Raw genomic sequence first — 13,047 nt, forward strand, 5'->3', positions numbered from 1 at the left:
CAAGTAGACAGAGAGAAAAAAAAATTGTAGACAATTTGAAAGTTTTGCAATATTTGAAGCACATAATAAAAGGGAACAATTTGATATGAATGTATTATAGTATTGTAGTTTGGAGAAGTATATACAAAGAGGTGAAGTAATATCATTTTAATTTGTGAAAGAGTATAGTTACAATTTTGAATATCATAATACTATGTTTGAAAGTTACAAAAACTATATAATAACAAGCATTCCACATTGGCCATAACAGGCAATGATAACGTCTGAAACAACTTATTTTTGTGTGGCTTTCATGACAATTAATAGATACAACTAAGTGAAGTATGTGTCTGAAAAGAATGCTTCCAGAAGAGCCGCAATGGTACTGGAACCTAGCACAAAAGAAAAACAATGCAACTGTTAGTGTTGCATAGGAAGAAGGCAAAGGAAAAATAGTTGAACGGTAGAAGTATATAAAGGAAGTTCTACTAACAAAAGTAAAGAATATAAAGATGCAATAAGAGAATATTATATACCTACAATATTTTGTTTTTTATTTATTTATTTTGGAATGAGCAAGTATTCATTGGAATTTATCAACAAAAGCTATTGATAGTATCATTGTGGGGAAGATACCAATCTTTATCTGCAAGGTACAAAAAAAGGTGATTAAGCGAGCAAAAATTGTAGGACAATACCCCACCCCCTAACCAGCAATCAATATCCGGATTGGGAGTCTCCGGGTTGTGCACAGCTTGTAACTGGCAAGTTAAAGCAGTTGCAGTGGTTATGCCTGAACAACTGTCTGTAGCATAGCGAAGGGGCTTGGGTGTGTTCGCCAACAGTTAATAAATGATGGATCAACTGCTCGCTTTGGAACTGTGTTGCTCCCACAGCTATCTATGCTTCTATGCTTTATTTGTGGTCTCGATCTCAATCAAGAGAGTTCAATAGTAACAAGGAACGGGTAATCTATATAAACCAGATCAAAGTAAACTGGATAGACTTATCCCCCTCTATGCTCTTGCTTGTCACAGAACTGTGCTACGCTACAAATAGTGAAGGTAAGCACGCTCTGGAATGGGCACATTTATTAGGGTTGTGCCTGAACAACTGCTTGTAGCGGTGCTCTGCTTACAATGTAATGACTTGTTGATCGTTGAGCAGCTTGAGAAATTCAACTCTGCACTGTTACAACTTTCAAGAATACATTACACAGATGGCTTCGGTAGATTGCAGACAGAAAACGGCAATGGGTTTCCCAAGGCTACAAGTTAGTTGGTCACATTGAATGGGAATTGAGTACTTAATGCCCCTGTCTCTGCCTTATTCAAAATGGGATTTCTGTGTATCAGCCTGGGAAGATCAGAGATTAATTTGATTTCTGTTTCTGCACTGCTGGTCATATACTTCAGGTCTGAGAATTATTTTAGAGCTGACAGAAATGGGTGCTCATATGAGTTCCAATGCTGCAGCAGTATTGGTTACTTACTTATTTCTTATTGTTGGGGTACATGGGGAGGAACCCCAAGTTCCTGCTCTTTTTATTTTTGGAGATTCAATTACAGACAATGGCAATAACAATTACATAACTACTCTTGCCAAAGCCAACTTTTTCCCATACGGTATAGATTTTGAAGGCGGCGGCGCTACAGGAAGGTTTTGTAATGGCATGACCACTATTGATGTTTTAGGTTTGGACTTCTACTGCAATTTCTTTTCTTCTATCAGATAAAGCTGTGACTTTTAGGGTTTTGCAGGTCAAATTTTAACCATATAGATTTTAGAATTTGCATCATGATGTTTTAGGTTTGGACTTTTAGTGTAATTGCTTTTATTTTATCAGCTAAAGCTGTGATTTGATGCACATTCATTTCAAAACTGAAAACCCCTCTGAAAATTATATGGGGTGATTGGGACAGTCCGCCTGTTTACAAATAAGCATGTTAGTATGCAAGTGCACTTCACAGGCATTATAGAGGAAGAAGCCGGAAAACAAGTCAGGTAAGGAGAGAAAAATGACCGAAAAATCTGACGTTTTGTATGTTCTGAACCGGGTAATTCCCAATATGACATGGGCCATGAATGTATTTGGAAAGAAGCATTTTTCCTTTGATGGATGTATTTAATTCTGTCATTTGGATGATGTTTTTAGCCGAATTTTGTCAGTTCTGGTATTAGACATAGCAGAAATCATGATTGGAAATTTTCAATGTTTTTAAATCCATTTCATGTGTTTTATACAAAACGTTGGCTTATTGGTGAAGAAAATGTCGTCTATTGCAACTATAGTAGCTCCCCACCCATCCCGGGCCCCGGCCAGTTGAATCAGCACCAAAGCAAAGCAATAGCATCGGAATAAGCAGCACCCATAGCGCTAAGCACGTTCTGTCCTGCTTGTATGGGTCCCTGCCTCCCGGGGGGAAGAGCAGAGGCAGCTGAAGAGAAAATTAAATTTTTATTTACATTTGCCTTTAAAATTAAAAATTATCCATGTCATATAAGCTTAACATTCTATTTCAGGTTTACCTGTATGAAGAGAAAATGACAGGGGGTGAGCAGTTTGATCCAATCGGCAGAATTTGCTTGGAATCAACTCCAATTTCTGTGCTGGGTGAAGCTGGTTTATTGGCAGAGTAGCGTTTGATATCACCTTGTATTTGCAGCGGTGTGTTTCTGATCATATGCGAGTTGTAGTTTTTTTTTAAGTGCCTGACTTAGTAGAATATTTGGGAATTGTAGTTTGTTGAGCGGTGCCCTAACTGTGTGAGTTTTTGTATTTACAAAGTGGGCCTATGGATTCCCATTGTAGCATTTTGGGTTTTTATGCAGGAACACAAGCTTATGTACATCTGAAATGTTTGAGAAGGTGGCAGAATGCTGTCTTGACGTCGACGACACCTGGAGCCAGTCGTACAGCTGCTATAATGTAATACATTTGGTTTTGAATGTTTATTTGTAGAATTAAGCAGCTTTTAAATTAAATTGCTGACATTTTACAAAGAATGGGCCTATGAGAAGTTGCTGGTAATATGTTTGATTTGACCTGTCGAGGCTTGGAGCGTCAATTCCAATCCACACTTATTTTGCATGCTCCAGTTCAAAGCTCAGTTGCTGTTGATTTTCTCTAGCAACAGATTAAATTATCGTTGTTCACTCATATGTTATGCAAACAGATACATTTAGGATTGTATGATAATGTCTTAGGTTTGGACTTTTTACTGTAATTGCTTTTCTTCTATCAGCTAAAGCTGTGATTTTTAGGGTTTTTCAGGTCAAATTTTAATCATACAGATTTTAGAATTTGTATGATGATGTTTTAGATTTCACTGTATATTACATGCAACTAAGTTTTGGACTTTTACTGTAATTTCTGTCTTATTTATTTTTTTCCCTCTTTCTAGCTTTGATGGATGAGGCAAATCTAAAACCCTATTTTCGCTTATTGAAATTTCTGTTATATTAACTAACTTATGATTTTTTTTGTGCACTACAGCTGCACAGGCCCTCTGCATTGGAGTTGGAACAGTGTCTGAGAAAAAAATTTTGGGAATTGATGGTTTTGATTAGATTTTTGAAGAAGATATCCAGAAAGCCAGATTTCCTTATAACTCATTTGATTTTGAATTGGATGTTAAATATTCTGCATTTCCTCCAGCTGAAGTGGATAGAACCCTAAAGATTGGGGGTGTTGCTGCTGTGCATCTCTCACTTGATGAACCGGATCTGAATCTGAATACCCTACTTAAGCTACAATTACCCAATTTCAAAATTGTCTATCTGAGAAAATTTGATGCAATCCTAATCAGGGAAAATCATGTTAAGGATCGACTGGGCTTTTACATGTACATGATTTCTAAAAAATATAATAACGCACAGTAATTAATATGCTAATATTGAGAAAGAACAAAGGCTTACTATTTGGCCTATTTTCTAAAATCTAATAACTTTGTAGATATGTTGTGCATAAGATGGTTGTTTATTTCTTATAAAATGTACATATCGGCTAATAGATTCTGTGGAAATTAGCCAATTGATGAAAAAGGCGATTAAAAATTGAAAAATGCTCTGGTTATGTTACCAAGTATTTCTTTGACCATCTTATTCCTTCTCCAGTAAATAACTCCTTATTCGTTCTCAATCCGTTGATCGAGCTAATGGATATCGTTTACACTAAACTATAGAAGAGCTACCTAACTGACGAGTCTGATTGATGAATATGGTATCAGAATCGATATGTCTGTATGCAGTCAAATACCTGCTGGTACTTATGCTCCCTCTACGCTTAGCCGTCAAATGGGGACTCTGCCTCAACTATATTGTGGGGGGCGATAGCTGTTATGGGTCAATGAACAGACTAAGCCAGCCTTCTTAGGCAAACAAACTTGTTAACTGTGTACAGCCATCTGCAAACATGTTCATACCAGCTTATCAAGTTATCAACACATGTGTTTGTGTTTATTAAGCATGCATGATAATCATTAGCATAGGCAAAGAATAATGTATTAAATACTAATGTGAGCAAACAAAATGTCATTGACAATGAGAATTTCAAGTTTGGATTCACATGAACGAAGTAAATTAAAAAAAAAATGTGTTCAATTATTACGATCGAAATAGTAATGTTAACATTGCCTTTGCAGGTACCAATCTACTCGTGCAGGCATATCTTTGAAAGTATCAGTGTAGCCTTTGCTAAAATACTTAATGATGACAAATCCAGAAAAGCATGGCCCTTGAAACTCAAACACATGTATGTTGTACCAGCATAAAAAGTAAAGCTACGAAGGGCATTTTCTACTCTACCGGGTAGTCAAAATTAACTCTTATATGCAAAACAGAGGAATAAACATAGTTTCTTAGGTGCTCACCTAGCCTGTCAAGCGAGACACCAATTTGGAGTGTGAGACATTCGCAAATGATCTAGGCTGTAAATTTCTACCAAAACGCTCCACTACAGGAGTACATAGGAGTAAACGATCTTCGGTTCTGTGTCAAACAATTTTAGTGCCTGCATAAGATCTCACTCAAACCGAAACAACAGCACAAATAAAAATAAATCTAAAATGGATATGCACAAAACCCTTGCGGAAATAAATCAAAACAAGTTACAGCTAAGGAAAGCTATATTTAAAGCCAGACACGGAACCATAGAAGGCCAAGGTGAATAAAAAAATCGTTGCTAATTAATAGGAAAAACAGGGGCCAACTTACCATCATCCAGATTCATTATAATCCTAAGGCTTTCTAATCAATCACAGTTCTGTCTTATTTATTTTTTTCCCTCTTTCTAGCTTTGATGGATGAGGCGCGTTGTTAGGGTTTACATTCCACCTGTGGTGTTGATTGGTGTGGCTGCCTGCATGCGGGTTGTGTTTTCATCCTGAGTCGTATTGCTGGCAACGACCGCTTGAATCAATTTTGTTCGAATCACTGCATTGCTGTTTTCGTTTGCGCAATTCGCTTCCAACAAGAGAGGTTAGGAATCAATTTACTTTTTATTTTCTTTTTCAGGTACTCTGTTTTGTTTTGTCGAGCGAAAAATAGTGTGGTGTATTTTTAGGAATGTTGAGATCTGCTGCGAAAATATTGTTTGTTGTAGTGAAAGGCAGTTTGATTTGCTCGGGCTGGCTTTGAAATGCATGCTATTTTTTAGCTTCTGGTGTCTTTAAGCGTCGGTACTATAGCGGGTTGCACTGTATTGTTTTCTTTAAAAAAGAAAAAAATCATTTTCAAATGAACTCATAAATTCTTGCGATTTTTGCTGTGTCACGCTCTCGGCCGACAAGTGTTTAATGATGCTAGGAGTATTTAGTTTAGATCTATGAAAGTTTTACCTCTGCGCACAGCCACCTTATGCTGCTATACACAGGTAAATTTTGTAAAGCTTTTTTTTGTGCGTTTTAAATCTCGGACACATTGTACTGATTGTGTAATTATTATTTGTTTTCGGGAACAATTTTGTGCATCTTGCTATGCGGATGGTACGGATTTGTGTTTGGGATCTTCATTGGAGTTTTCGGTATACACCAATGGAATTCTTGCTTAAGTCGCGTGGATACATCTGCCTCAGTATATTCGGATGCCTAGATTATTATGCGATAGGATAGGGTCTATCGAAATAATTTCACATTTTAAATTCTCTCTTCTTTTCATGCATTTTGTTAAATTAAGTAGGTTTTTGGACGATTTTGTCTTAAATTTTGTCATTACTCTTCGAGATCCGTTCTTATCTGTTGTTGTCATACCGGCACATTATCTTGCTAATACCTTAGAGCCAGTGTTCTGTTTTTTGTCAAAGAACAGAGTTTTATGTATATGCAAGGAGCAATACATAACAAGCTTGCGAAAATTTAAAAATTCATGTGCCTACGTTTTAATTTTATGCATCCAATTTAATTTCGTAGATCTAAGCCTTAATAGCCCCTACAGCGGTTCAATTTTTTTTTTCTGAGTTCAGATAATTGTCTCAGCCATATAAGATTTATTGATGAGTAGCATGCTCCGATGCTGTAGACGCTGTGACGAATAGCTGGGATGAGTATCACAGTTCTGTGTTGGCCAGATATATGAGAAATAGTGAACTCTATGAATACTTGATGAAGGCTGATCTGATATATCTGTGGCAGGTCTTTTTTTGTTAATTAATGGATGCATTGTTTTATTTATTTTTATCTCCCTGAAGAGTACTTGTCTTTTTTCCAGGTAGTTTGGAGTTGTTTCAAATCTCCAACTTATTAAATCTCTTTGAAACAATTCGATTCAATTCAGTTAACAGGAGACCAGTTGCGGAGCACAAGTGCCAGGCAATTCTAATCCTCTCTTTCAATTCTTTTCTTGCACTTCAATTTTTTCACAAATTTAATTCAAAAGATTGCCTGTAATCAAAAGATCCCCTGCTTTTTATTTTTAACCTTTTACTGCAAGCGTGAACTGCAAGATTTTAATTATGTTAACCTAAATTCATACAAACACTTAATTGAATATGTTTTCCAAACGAAAGAAATAGTTGTACGCCCATGCTTAAGATGCCAGTATAAATAAACTAGGTTTTGTGCATAATAATTGGGTGCGCTGTAACGATTTTTTTATTCACCTTGGCCTTCTATGGTTCCGTGTCTGGCTTTAAATATAGCTTTCCTTAGCTGTAACTTGTTTTGATTTATTTCCGCAAGGGTTTTGTACATATCCATTTTAGATTTATTTTTATTTGTGCTGTTGTTTCGGTTTGAGTGATCTTATGCAGGCACTAAAATTGTTTGACACAGAACCGAAGATCATTTACTCCTGTGTGCTCCTGTAGTGGTGCGTTTTGGTAGAAATTTACAGCCTAGATCATATGAGAATGTCTCGCACTCCGAATTGGTGTCTCGCTTGACAGGCTAGGTGAGCACTTAAGAAACTATGTTTATTCCTCTATTTTGCATATAAGAGTAAATTTTGACTACCCAGTACAGTAGAAAATGGCCTTCGTTGCTTTACATTTTATGATGGTACAACATACATGTGTTTGAGTTTCAAGGGCCATGCTTTTCTGGATTTGTCATCATTAAGTATTTTAGCAAAGGCTACACTGAGACTTTCAAAGATATGCCTGCACGAGTAGATTGGTACCTGCAAAGGCGATGTTAACATCACTATTTCGATCGCAATAATTGAACACATTTTTTTTATATTTACTTGTTCATATGAATCCAAACTTGAAATTCTCATTGTCAATGACATTTTGTTTGCTCACATTAGTATTTAATACATTCTTCTTTGCCTAGGCTAATGATTACTTACTTAAAATAGATACTGATGATTCCCATGCCTTCAAGGCATAAATTGAAAGTAATTCGCATATCATGCATGCTTAATAAACAGAAACACATGTCAATTAAAATGAAAAAATTTCAGAAGTGGAATCTGTAAGGCATAGTCGTTTTGATGGAATTTGTCAGCAAGCCGATAAATTTAACAAATTTTGAGGACATAGCGTCAATTAGTTGCATAGCTCTGCTTATAAAATGAAAATATGAATGTAAGCTTTACTTCTGAAAAATTGTATGTCATGGTAAGAAGGGCATGGGCAATTTGCAACATCAAATTGATATCGCAAGACTTAGAGGGAGGCACAAGTGTGTACTATGCAGAACAATACTGGAGACATGACATGAAATTAAGATCAAGTATATCAAGATTAGATATTTATCTGTATAAATTATTTCCAGGCATACCATGCTTTTCCTAGAAAGGTAGCCGCATCTCTTTTAAGTTTTAACTAGTCTTCTACATAAGTTGTATTGTGGAGGCTGTTGATAACTTGATAAGATGGTATCAACATGTTTGCAGATGGATGTACACAGTTAATAAGTTCGTTTGCCGAAGGCTGGCTTAGTCTGTTCATTAGAGCCATGAACTTGATGATGCCTAGTGAGTTTCTCATGTTTTTGTTGATAACCGGGCTTATTAGATAAAGGCTACTATTCCTCATGTTTCATAATCTTAACTATTTTTAGCATGTTTGATGTTGGAAGATGTAATTTTAATGTGAGTTTTTGACCTAAATGACTTCAATGTAATGCACTTCCTATACTTGGTTGGACAGTTCGAGAGTTGGTCTCGATGGTTATTAACCTGTTTCTTCATGGTAATGATATGGGTTTTGTTGATTTTGATTAAATGGATATTTTTTCATTGCATAATTTTTTTTTATTGAAAGAGGGTTGAGGGGATGGCTTGCATCTAATGTATACAAGGCTAATCTCGAAGCATATTGTAAGAAAGGATTCTATCTGAAATGTGAAATTTAGCTGCCAAAATCTTAGGTCCTAATATGATAGAGAGCATAATGTAAAAGGAGAGCAGTTGTACCGTTGACACCAATTTTGGTATGCCAAGGTCTTGAGAGAGCTTTGACCAATCCTATTTTAAAAGTTTAGTGATAATGATGTTAAGGGTTGATCCTTTGTCCACCATGGCTCTTTTGATTAAGAATTTCTCTTTGAAACTAGCTCCATAAGCAGCATGAGATCCTCTTGATCCAATAAGTCATGGCCTAAAGGCATATTGTTGACATTCAAGAAGAAATTGGTATAATGAGAGGTTTGATTCGCATGTTTTAGAGATTGATTAGGCTGAATGGGCCTAATAAAGGTGGTTTGGATGATGAGATCCACATAAACTATCATTTTGAGGTTCTCGTCAGGGTCACCTATAGGTTGGCTGATTTTGTGAAGTGCAAGACTAATATTGATTATTGAAGATGTACAATCAACTATTTGGGGTTTCCTATATTTGTATTTATTTTGAATATTGAGAATGGTATCTAACTTTAGCTTGTCTTGGGTTGTTAGGAAGGTAGGTGTCATGACTATAGTTTTGGTAGAAACAACATCATTTGTGTGCTTCTTACCAAACCTTCCATACAAGGTAGGACCAGACCGATTTATCGAAGATAGGACCAGACCTTCCTCTCCCTAGTGACCGGGTAAATTGAACAGTGATAGGTAGGACCAGTAATCTCCCATGTGAAGGCGATAAAGCTTTAACGCTTGAAGGAGTTTCATGAAGGCTCTACAAGCAAATTGCTTCCAACATATTTACACCAATCAGTTTTTCTCTCTATTTTAGTCAAATGATGTAATAAATCAATTTCCACAAAGAAATTGCCAAAATGAAAGAAAATCCCTCTCTCTATTCACAAAGGGTTAAACAGAAACCTAATCTTATCTCTAAATATGAAAGTGAAACCTAATACCTTCACAGCTAATATTCTAACAACAATCCTAAGCACGTGTACACAATATGTGTTGTTTATAACTAGGGAAAGATGGGTTCGGATTGCCTTAAGGCAACATCCGAAGCCATTTAGGACTGGGTCCTATCCTTAAGGGGTAGCGTGGCCCCAAGACAAGTCCAGCCCCATCCTCCACACTACACCAAAAAGGACTCACGCCACAAAATATAAATTGGCGCCAAAAAGGGTTGAGGCCGACCTTGGTCAAAAGATCCATATAAATAAAGTTAAAGTGCAAACACAATTTAATCTTCAATGCAATCAGCGAATTAGCTCTGCTAATAAAAGTGCGAATTTATCCAAGGATTGTGCGAACTTGTCAAGGATTGTGCGAACTTGTCCAAGAGGATATAGGCCTCTTTTGGTGTAGACTTGAAGTGCTTAGAAGTGCAGATCTGACATACAAAAGGGATCAGATCTAGAGAAGCAAGCTAAGTATTATATTTGTGCAATTAAGAGAGAATATATAATTTGACCTGTGGGTCTTTAATGCTGGGTTTTTCCTCCTTGGAGGTTTTCCCAGGGTATTTGCGTTTCTCTTGTTTACTTGTTTCATTTATGAGTTTACTGAATTATGGTCTAATAAAATATTACAAATCTGATTAACAAACTAGGGCATAATTAAAAGACATAAATCTGATTACTGATCTAGGGCACAAAATTAACAATATGTGTGTAAAATCTCCATAGGATGGCTTGTCTTTCTTTATCCATCACTCAACCCAACTTGCTGTGCAGCTCGATACCCTTGACCTACGCCATGATGCCCATAGGCAGCCCATCCGCAATTGGATTTCCTTTTCTAACTGGATTTTATTCCAAAGATGTGATCTCAGACTTCGCTTACACCAAATATACCATCAGTGGGAACTTCGCTTTCTGGTTACTTGCTTATAATATTCAGCTAGAATGAATACTACTTAAGTGAAATGTCATTTTGTTTCAGTAACACTTAATTCATATAATCCTTAATTAAGGATCATTGATGGGTTACATGATTGTGGAACCCCCAAATCTAGGAGACCTTGTGTGGCTTATTGCTATTTGAATTGGTCACTTGGAGAGTAATCTAAGCTAGAGGTTGTACACACCTTTCAAGTTCGTTGAGGCAGTAGAGCCATTGGTAAATAATTTGCATGCAATGAAACTGGGTGGAGCAAGACTTAAATGCATACTTTTGCTTTGAGAGATATTAATTAAGTTTGAATGGAGAGAGCATCTCATTGAAATGGTTTACTAGTAGAAGATTTAGAAAACTTTTAAGCCAATTAATAATTGGGCCATTGAATTTGTGAATTTTCTTATTCAAGTGAGTAGGGAGTTTTCCCTAGATGAATTTTACTGGTTTTACAAACTTTCTAATTCAATACAACCAGTGTTCAATTGCATGATTTTACTTAAATAAACAAACTTCCATATGATGAAGTCATTTAAGTTTTTGGTTCCTTTTGTAATGTTATTTTGCAGGTAGCCAATTTTGAATGAGACTATTAACATGTGATTTTAAAATTTAGAAAATGAGCATTTATGTTGGCTGGGTTACTGTTTACATTCTTACTCTCTTTAGGGTTACAAAGTTTTTGTGTTCAATCTCATTTCCTTCGAAACCAGTTTTCACTCTGTAATTCTTCTAATTCTGTAGGATAAGGGTTCCCTATCCATTCCAATGGGGAGCACCCATATTTGATGCAAGACAAGCATTTGATATGATGGCCGCTGCTTTTGTCTCACTTGTTGAGATTAGCTTGTTACATTCCAAATTCCAATCTTCATTTTTAAATTTTTTTGTGGTTGCTGACCACTTCGTTAAATTATCCATATGCTACAAAGTGTATTGATTGTTGTACTATCAATTGGTAGTCTTAAGGGAAAATATAGTTATGACTGGAAAGGATTTTGTGTAATGTTTGATGATATTGTCTGTTTAAAAGATTCGAAAGACTTTTCATCAAATCTTTTCCCCACATACTTGCCTTCTTCGATAGCCTTTCTCTTCAGGCTTCTCTAGAATTGTGCAGCTTATTTTCATTCTTAGTGTACATCCATGAAATATTCAGACTTGTTTAGATTATGATGTTATGTTCATGAAATATGCAGGAATCCATCAAAAGCTGGGATTTGTAAGCAGGTGGAAGGTGGACAAGCTATAATTCTCTACACTGGTGTGTGTCTCGTGGCTCTTGGTGTTGGAGGCATTAAGGGCTCTTTGCCTGTTCATGGGGTAGAACCAAATTTCTTCAACTAGCATTTTGTTCAACATTACAGTAAGGGTTGATTCTAGGGATTTGTCCTCAGAATCAAATAAGAGTTTGTTTGCATGATGAAATAGCTACAAATTTAGTCATCAGGTTTTAATTATTAGCCACTTTTGTGAATGTTCGTACTCCATAATTTTTTATCTTCAAAGGGAAAAGAACCAAGAGATAACAACAATAGGTCTAATTGCTATCAGCAGTACAAATTGGACCTTTTTCAGGTCCAACCGCTAGTTATATTATAATGGGGAGCTTGCTAAATTTATTATTATGATGTTTAAATGAAAAAATATAGCGTACAAATGTTTCAAATTTATTAAAAAATATTAAAAACAAATTTAAAGAAAAAAACAATAATTTCACAAGTAAAAATATAAACTCTTTTTATTTATATTTTCCTAACTCATCAAACATTGCACTAAAAAACACTGAAAATTTAAACTCCTTTCATTTATATTTTGTATATAAATTTTGAAGTTCATTTTGTCAAATTCTCCTGTCTATTTTTCATTTAGCTAGTTATATTAATGTAGCTGCATCTGAGAAACAAAATAGAGAAATAAAATCATCAAATAAACAACTTATTCCAATATATTAAGAGGGAAAATCACGATTAGAAACTAAATTTATAAATTAAATTGTAACCACCTGACAAAAAAATAAAAATAATTATACCCGGACCTTTTGACAACTGTATGAAGGCAATGTTGCATGATTGTAAACCTTTAAATTTATAAGATTTTCTTATGATGGGTACGCTTTCCTTTCATTCTGTATTAAAATAGTGCCTTATATTGTGTAGAGCCAAGCGACCCATTTATTTTGCTTTCTTAAGATTTTATATAGAATGGTGCATTTATAAAAGATTGTAAATTACAGAAGCTACCTGGAAGTTTATATTTATATAGAATGGTGCATTTATTGTTTGGCTGGGAGTTGCAATTGTTACTTGATCTTCCAATGTGGATAGGTTATTACACAAGAAATTAGTGGTTGGAGAATTTTTGGAGGGGATTAGAAAAAGAGGGAGAT

At 35.6% G+C, this 13,047-nt stretch overlaps 1 long non-coding RNA gene across 4 annotated transcripts; it reads left to right on the top strand.

Annotated features, from left to right (window-relative positions):
* Positions 1 to 368: 368 nt before the first annotated feature.
* Positions 369 to 12,259, top strand: LOC131049230 (uncharacterized). 4 transcript variants are annotated; one of them, XR_009359414.1, is made up of 6 exons: positions 369 to 2,647; positions 2,812 to 2,908; positions 3,476 to 5,142; positions 5,274 to 5,457; positions 7,248 to 7,365; positions 11,858 to 12,259. It is a non-coding gene; the product is annotated as an uncharacterized LOC131049230 (long non-coding RNA). The 4 variants fall into 4 exon arrangements; XR_009106682.2 differs by having other exon boundaries at positions 3,476 to 5,457; XR_009106681.2 differs by lacking the exon at positions 11,858 to 12,259 and adding an exon at positions 8,314 to 8,597 and having other exon boundaries at positions 3,476 to 5,457.
* The last annotated feature ends 788 nt before the right edge of the window (positions 12,260 to 13,047 follow it).

The sequence above is a fragment of the Cryptomeria japonica genome, chromosome 11 (assembly GCF_030272615.1).
Source record: "Cryptomeria japonica chromosome 11, Sugi_1.0, whole genome shotgun sequence".
Lineage (NCBI taxonomy): Eukaryota > Viridiplantae > Streptophyta > Pinopsida > Cupressales > Cupressaceae > Cryptomeria > Cryptomeria japonica.